This window comes from Hyaena hyaena, unplaced genomic scaffold (assembly GCF_003009895.1).
Source record: "Hyaena hyaena isolate Hyena2069 unplaced genomic scaffold, ASM300989v1 scaffold_90, whole genome shotgun sequence".
Classification (NCBI taxonomy): Eukaryota; Metazoa; Chordata; class Mammalia; order Carnivora; family Hyaenidae; genus Hyaena; species Hyaena hyaena.
In genome coordinates, this window is record NW_024080722.1 from 57,982 (window position 1) to 66,014 (window position 8,033).

Sequence of the window (8,033 nt, forward strand, 5' to 3'; positions counted from 1 at the left end):
CTGTTAGATTTGGGAAGGACACTGGTTCCCACTTGAAAAGAAGCTGTAAGTGGAAGTCCCTGAAAACATCACACTGGGTTTGGTCCTTCCTTCAGAGTAGAGATTTCAGAGAATAACTGTATCATAAATATGCTGAAAGCAGTCTGGTGAAAGGTTTGTAAAATACAAGTGTTAACATCGTCTACTCATTTGAAATTACAAGAATGAAGAATTGAGGGAAATATTCAGGAAAGAAGGATGAGCTATGTCCTTAATCTCAGCTCCTGGTTTATCATGCAGAACATAACTCCAACCAGTGGATTTTCTGTAACTGGCATCTCAGTGTTGGGGAGGAGGATCACACAGGAGGAAGTTTTTCAAAGCATGTCAAAAAGCAACAGCAAACGTTTTTCAAAGCCAAATATTCTAGAGCCCCGCCCCTTGTTTGCTAAGGTATATACCGTTAATTTCTGAATCAGCAAATAGATTGGTGATTTTATAAAACTGTGCATAAAAGGAACAGGATTTATTCTTGCCTTAGAAATCAAATGGTAAGTATTTCTTAGATGTAAACACTGTGTTCCTGAAGTATGATTTGGTCCCATCATATTTATCCTGGATTTCTCTTTTTCTTCTGCTCCTGTCCAGTCCTTCAACAGATCCTGTCCTCTCTGCCTTCAAACTCCCATCTTGAATCCAGCCACTTGCCTCCACCCCCAGCACTACCGTTTTTTGTTTTTTGGTTTTTTTGTTCAACCATTGTCATTCTTGCTGGACTCCTGCAGTGCCTTCCTGATGCTCTCTCCCTGTCTGTGCTGGTGCCTCCTTGGAGCCCGGCTTCCACACGGCCAGAGCAATCGTTTTTAAAATCTGAGCTTTGGATCACACCTAGAATAAAATCCCTGACTGACTGTCTGCCTTTAAGACCTATTCTCTTTTTTGTTCACTGTGTTCCAGCCACACTGGTCTCCTCACTATTTCTTGAATACACGGGAGCTCCTACCCCAAGGCCTTTACATTGGGTGTTCCACAGAGCCCACTCCCTCATTGTTCATGTGTCTGTTCAAATGTCAGTGATCAAGAGGCCACCTGACCTCCCTTTCTAAAATCACAGTCCCGTCACCCCAATCTTTCCCCTTCTTTGTTTTCTTTTTTTTTTAATTTTTTTTTTATTTCTAAGAGAGAGAGAGAGAGGGAGACAGCGTGAGCAGGGGAGGGCCAGAGAGAGAGGGAGACACAGACTCCGAAATAGGCTCCAGGCTCTGAGCTGGCAGCACAGAGCCCGACGCGGGGCTCGCACCCACGAACCGTGAGATCATGACCCAAGCGAAAGTCGGACGCCAAACCGACTAAGCCACCCAGGCGCCCCTCCCCTTCTTTGTTTTCTTAACAGTACTTCTCACTACCCAATTTTATATATAAGTTTATTTTAACTTTTTTTCATTAGAATGTAAGTTCCATGTGAGCTGGAACTACTGTTTACTGCTCTCTGCCCAACATTTAAACCAATGCCTGGTATATATGATACATGCTCAATAAATGTGTTGTTGAAATATCAAATGTGTGGTACTTGAGAGCCGAAGGGCCTTGAGAGGCTCACCCATATGGCCCCTTCCTTGTCCAGATGGACAAAAGAGTAATCCCAGAGAGACAAAGGGACTTGGTTAGGATCACAAGGTTAAGGGGAGAGCATAAAGCAGAACCCAGGCCTGCAAACACCTGGTTTGGTGTTTGTTATGCTGACAAACTGGCCCGTTCCTTCTTTTCTGTACAGCTCACAAGCTGCTAAGAATGGCTTGTACATTAAAATGTTGAGGAGGAAGAAGACTATTTGGTGACACATGAAGAATATATGGATTGTGAATTTCGGTGTCTGCAAAAAGAAATTTTTATTGGAACATAGCCATGTCTTCTCATGTACGTATTGTCTGGCTGTTTTCCCACTACAGCGATAGGTTGCTGTGCCGTGAATATTGTCAGTTACTCATCACATCTTCTGGGATAGAAAACTAGCCATCCATGCCTAAAAAAAATTGTATGGGTGCAGGCTAAATCCATCGTGTTTTGTTTTTTAAATTTTATCTATTTTTATTTTTTTAAGTGTATGTATTTATTTTGAGAGGGAGAGGGAGCACAAGTGAGGCGAGGGACAGAGAGGTGAGACAGAATCCCTAACAGGCTCTGTGACATCAGCCCAGAGCCAGATATGGGGCTCGAACTCACGAACTGTGAGATCATGACCTGAACCAAGGTCAAAAGTCAGATGCTTAACCAGCTGCACCATCCGGACGCCCCTAACTCCCTTCTTTGTACACATGAAGATACTAAGGCCCAAAGAGCTTTGGCATCAGGTATGTCCTGAGTTAAGACAAACACCACTCCAACTACCTTATGGCAAGGAATTTTTTGGCTCACATAACTGAAAAGCCCAGGTGTTCAAATGATACAGCCAGGGATCTATCTCTTGATTGTGTTTTCATCTGGGTTGGTTCATTCTCAGGCAGGCTCTCCCTACTGGTCTCTAGAGAGAGACTTGAATCCCAGGTATGAAAAACAGATCTGTCAGAATTTACCCCAGGACGTGGGACTGTATCTTCTTTCTGCATTTGGTCACACGTGGCTAGGATTACAAATTCTACAGAATGGCATTTTATTTTTGATATGTCCTGAGACCTTTGTAAGCTATAAATAGAACATAAAATTTGGCTGTAGAAAATGAAACAATTTAAGTTTTCCTCTTCTGAAAACAGATCTCCCCCCATTGAGAAGCTTTCTGGTGAGTGACCTCATCCAAAGGCACATTATTCATTCCTCAGATGTTCAGTGAGCATCTGGCACGTTCCAGGCATGGCGGGTGTAACGATGGTAAGGCACGGTCCCTGGGCACTATTACGTGCCATGATAGAGGCGAGATCTGGGAGCTGGGAGAGTGCAGAAAACTGGCACTTGACCGAGCTGGAGATAGAGGTGAGGGCGCAGGCGATTTCCTGGAGGAAGCGACACCTGACCTGAGTGCTACAGTCCAAGCCAGGCAGAAGGTTTAAGAAAAATGTCAGAGGAAGAGGAACAAAGCCCATGGAAGTGAGAGCTAATCATTAGGGGAGTTAAGACACTTCCGAACACCTATACCCATAGGACAGGCCAGGTGTATGAGGCTGTCGTCGAACAATCTATTTCCAAACACATTCTCCCCCTAACCACACCCAACTGCTTGACACCCCCAATGGAATACAATCTGCCAGACCTGCCGTGTGCTTGTTCAAGATGCAGCTTCCACCTGGGAAGTCCCAGCTCCATACCCTCACCCCGTTTGTCAAACCTACCTACCCCTACCCATCCTCACTGTCCCCCAAGGCAGTTAATTGTCTTTCTGCTTCTCAAATGCCTGATTCTGTTTTAGCTTATATCACCATGTTTTACAGAAACTAAATAATAAAATGTATATAGTTGTATACTTTTAAAAATTACTTGAATTTTTTAATACTTCAAAAATCATTGTCATTGAAGATAAGGTTAGTCTCAGGGACAAGTTGCTTTCCCCTGAACATGTAAAGGAAGCAAACCAACTCTCTTCTGTATGTGGAGTTAACCCTCGATGCTTCTCGGCTCCTTTGGATGCAGAGACATCCCTGTGCTGACATCTTCGAAGTTCCTTTCTGCAGCTCCAGCCTGTCTTCTGAACCACAGACCTAGCATCCAGGTCACTCCTGGGCTCTTCCACCTGCATAGTCCCCTGGCACACTGAACCCAAACTGAGCTCATTATTCCCTCTTGCTCCTTTCTAATCACTCCTACGTTCCATGCCTCTGGGAACAACCTAATAAATAAAAAGTTAGAAGACGGTGAGCTGTCTTTGACATTTTCCACTTATCCACCCCTCCATCGTATCTCCTAATCAACTTTACATATTAGTTACATGTGGTGTTATATAGACCCATATATTACACATATGTATCATATATACATATATACAACGATATATATATCATGTATTATATACAATATGCTTCTATATAGCATCATATATAGCCTTTATGTCTTATATATATAGTTATAAATGTATAAAATATATGATCATATATAACATACTAAAGTGACATATAACAATTATTTTTTCATTATATTACTTCTTTCCATTTTTCTTGTCTTTGCAGCTCCCTCCTCACCTCTCCCTTAGGTTACTGTAATATCTTCAGGGCTCAGAGGAGGACTTGGCCCCTTCAAATCTATCCTCAAGCGCTGCTTCAGTCATCTCTCCAAACTCCCAATTTGACCGTGTCATTTTCATACTTAAAAGTCTTTTTTTTAAAATAAGTTTATTTATTAATTTTGAGAGAGAGAGCACACAGAAAGGGCATAGAGAGAGAGAAGAGGAGAGAGAGAGAGAGCATTCCAAGCAGGCTCCACACCATCAGCATGGAGCCTGATGATGTGGGGCTCGAACCCACGAACCGTGCGATCATGACCTGAGCCGATGTCAGAGGCTTGACCAACTGAGCCACCCAGGCACCCTTGTGCTTAAAACCCTTTGAGGGCCCCTCACAGTTTATGTCTTAAAGTTGAGGTTGTTAAGGATGCTGTACACGGCTTATCCCCCTGTCTAATTTGTTCTTGAGCCCTATCCACCCTGTGCTGGAAAAAGTTTAATAGGAGAGATTTACTTCAAATAGTGTGGCCAGGGCAGAATTCTGTGAGGAGGGGACATCTCGCCCCTTGAGGATGCCCCACTTAACCAGCGCTTTCTGTTCTCTCATGACATTCTTCTTAGTGACGATGATGGCACTGGGTGACCGAGTGCTTGCTGGATGCCAGGCCAGTGCCAAGCTTTTAACTTGTAGATGTAGCTCGATCTTATGGGCTCATCACAGCTCATCTGGATTCTCTGTCAATGCCCTGTTTATGGGTGAGGAAACTGAGGCTCACAGGATTTGTCACTTGCCTTGGGTCCCCCAACCAGTGTATATTAGAGTCAGGTATCAAGTCAGGCTACCTGACTCCAAACCCAGCATCCCTAACCATTGTGGGACACCACACCTGCAGAGACAGGATGCTGTTTTCTGGGCAGTTCGGCGGGTGGACGCATCACTTTCAAGGTGAACCCAAACTCCTCACCCAGCACTCAGCCCTCCATGGTCTGGCTCCTTGTACCCCCCTCAGCTTCTTCTAGCAAACCACTCACTGGGCACCCACTCTCCATCCTGACCCAGCTCCACTCAGGCCTGTCCTGCATCACAATCACTCACCCTTTAGGACTTCACTCAAAGGTCACCTCCTCCAGGACACCGTTTCTGACATGCCTACCCTGTAAGCCAGCTGAAATGCCCCTTCTTCTGGGCTACCCACTGTGTAGCACCTGTCACGTTACACTGCAGACGCCAGCTGTTTTCTCTCCCAACAGCCTGGGCTCCTTGTGGGCAAGGACCAGGGTGGTTTACTCTGTGTTTCCGGTGCCTGGCCTGGCAAGGAGTAAGTGCTTTATTATTACCTGCTGCTTCGGGTGACTTTGGTTGCTCACACTTGCGGTATACTTGACGTCTAAAATGCTCTTTCACACTGATTATTTCATTTACTCCTCTGAGGTTGATATTATCCCAGTAGGTGAGAAAAATGAGGTTCAGTGAAGTTAAGTGACTTTTCCGAGTTAGCCCAGCCCGGAAGTGGCCAGACTGAGACTGACCTTGGATCCGTCTGACTCCAAGGCTAGTGCTCTTTCCATCACTTCCCCCAATGAGCTGATTCAAATAACAACGCACACATTTTCCTGATGAGGACACTGAGGCCAGGGGAGACAAATCGCTTGCCCAGGTCAAGCAGTCCATACCCCACTCTGTGGTCTTTACTCCAACAGGAAATGCCCAGGAAGGTGACAAGGTGAGGACCGGGTCCTGAGCTGGGCAAGGGTGTACTGCCTGTGTCTCTTCCCGTTGCTCATTTCCCATTTGTCAAACCTGAATGTTTAAATCTCAGTATTTACTCTGCAATGGCTTTCATCTAACTTCCCCCCTTGCTCACCAATTTAGCTGTCAGAGTAAATAAATGTGAAGCTGGGTCGCTAGCCTCCCCCGGCTCACATTACCTTCCTAAAATTACACCCCAGTGGGGCGGAACCGCTGCTGGGGGGCGGTGGGGGGGGCGGCGGGAGCTCCCATGAATTATCCAGTTACTATTGAAGCCTCTTTTTAAACACAAACCTTGGATCTGGACTCCGGTGGAGGGGAATGGCAAAATTCACCTCGGAGGTTGAGATGACTACATCCTGTTTAGTGAGCAGGAGAAAGAATAAGGTGAGGACTAGATGACATTATACCTGCAGGATGCTTCTGACGATGGACATACACGATGCTGACGACATCACACATACGGGTTACCATGACATCATACATGTAAGGCATTTATACAGTGCCAGAAACCGAGGCGACGCTTTTAAAATATTGGTTTTTAATAAATGGTTAATTGTCACTACAATCCTGAGAGATAAGTGTTGGTATCTCTATTTTGCAAGTAAGGAAACTGAGGCTCAGAGAAGCCAAGTGACCTGCCCACAGAGTCTCCTGTAGGAAGAAATCCAGTATCCAAAAGCAATGCACTGAATTTGCTAATCCTAATTTTGCCAAGGTCACTCCTATATGGACTCTTCCCTGCTGGAGCCAGGAGTTGTTGGAAGAGAGGTTTCTTTTCCAAAGTTAAGTTCACTTCTGTTCTTTTTGAAGTCAGGCAAGCCTTGGGTTGGAATAATGGCTCTGGAGCCCCCTTCGATAAGTTATTCAGAAGAATATGTGATTATTGGGTTGATTTATGCCCTGCCGTCTTCCATGAACAAGAAACACTGACATGGCATCTGGTGGAATAACAACTGGACAATGTAGCCAGTGCACCCTGTAGTGACAGGAACATTTGCTTTTCCATGAATCATTTGCTCCATTTTCACAAGCCTAAGAAGTGGACTCTGTTGTCACCCCCACCTCGCAGATGAGGAAGTTGAGGCTGAACGAGAGACTGAATACCTTGTCCAGGGTCACCCAGTGATAAGGGGCAATGCTAAGGCAGGCATCACAGCAGTCTGGCTCCAGAGTCTTGGTTTCTCACTCTTGAGGTTAACGCCTCGTATTCCAGTAGTGATTTTCTGAGCATCTAATCTGAATTCAGGAGCAGAACTGCACAGTAGGTAAGAGTTTGGGTTCTGGAGCCTGAGTCCTAGAGCTGGAAATGGGGCTCCCGTAAGCTTGTTTCCTCAGCTATGAAGTAAGTATAATAATAGGGGTGCCTGGCTGGCTCAGTCGGAAGAGTGTGTGACTCTTGATCTCAGGGTGGTGAGTTCGAGCTCCATGTTAGGCATGGATGGTATTTAAAAACATCAGTATAGGAGTGCCTGGGTGGCTCAGTCAGTTGAGTGTCTGACTCTTGATTTTGGCTCAGGTCATAATCTCGAAGTTTGTGGGATAGAGCCCTGCATGGGGTTCCGCACTGACAGTGTGGAACTTGCTTGGGATTCTCTCTCCCTCTCTCTCTGCCCCTCCCCCCACTGGCACTTTCTCTCTCTCTTTCTCTGCCCCTCGCGCTCTCGCTCTCTCACCCCCTCAAAAATAAATAAGTAAACATTTTATTTTTTTTATTTTTTATTTTTAAATATTTTTTTTATTTATTTCTAGGAGAGAGAGAGAGAGAGACAGCGTGAGCAGGGGAGGGTCAGAGAGAGAGGGAGAGACAGACTCGGAACTAGGCTCCAGGCGCTGAGCTGGCAGTCAGCACAGAGCCCGACGCGGGGCTCGAACCCACAAACCGCGAGATCATGACCTAAGTGAAAGTCAGACGGCTAACCGACTAAGCCACCCAGGCGCCCCCATAAGTAAACATTTAAAAAAAAAATAAGTATAATAACAGCCTCCTTGTAGGGTTGCTGCAAGGGTTAAAGAGAATAATATAGTAGCTGAGTTTATTACTCAAAGAGGTAATAAATCAAAAGATAATCAAGGGGGAGGAAGTTGTTCATCTGACATTATGTGGATGCTTGAGGGTACACGTGTATGCGTATATGTACACGGGTATACACATGT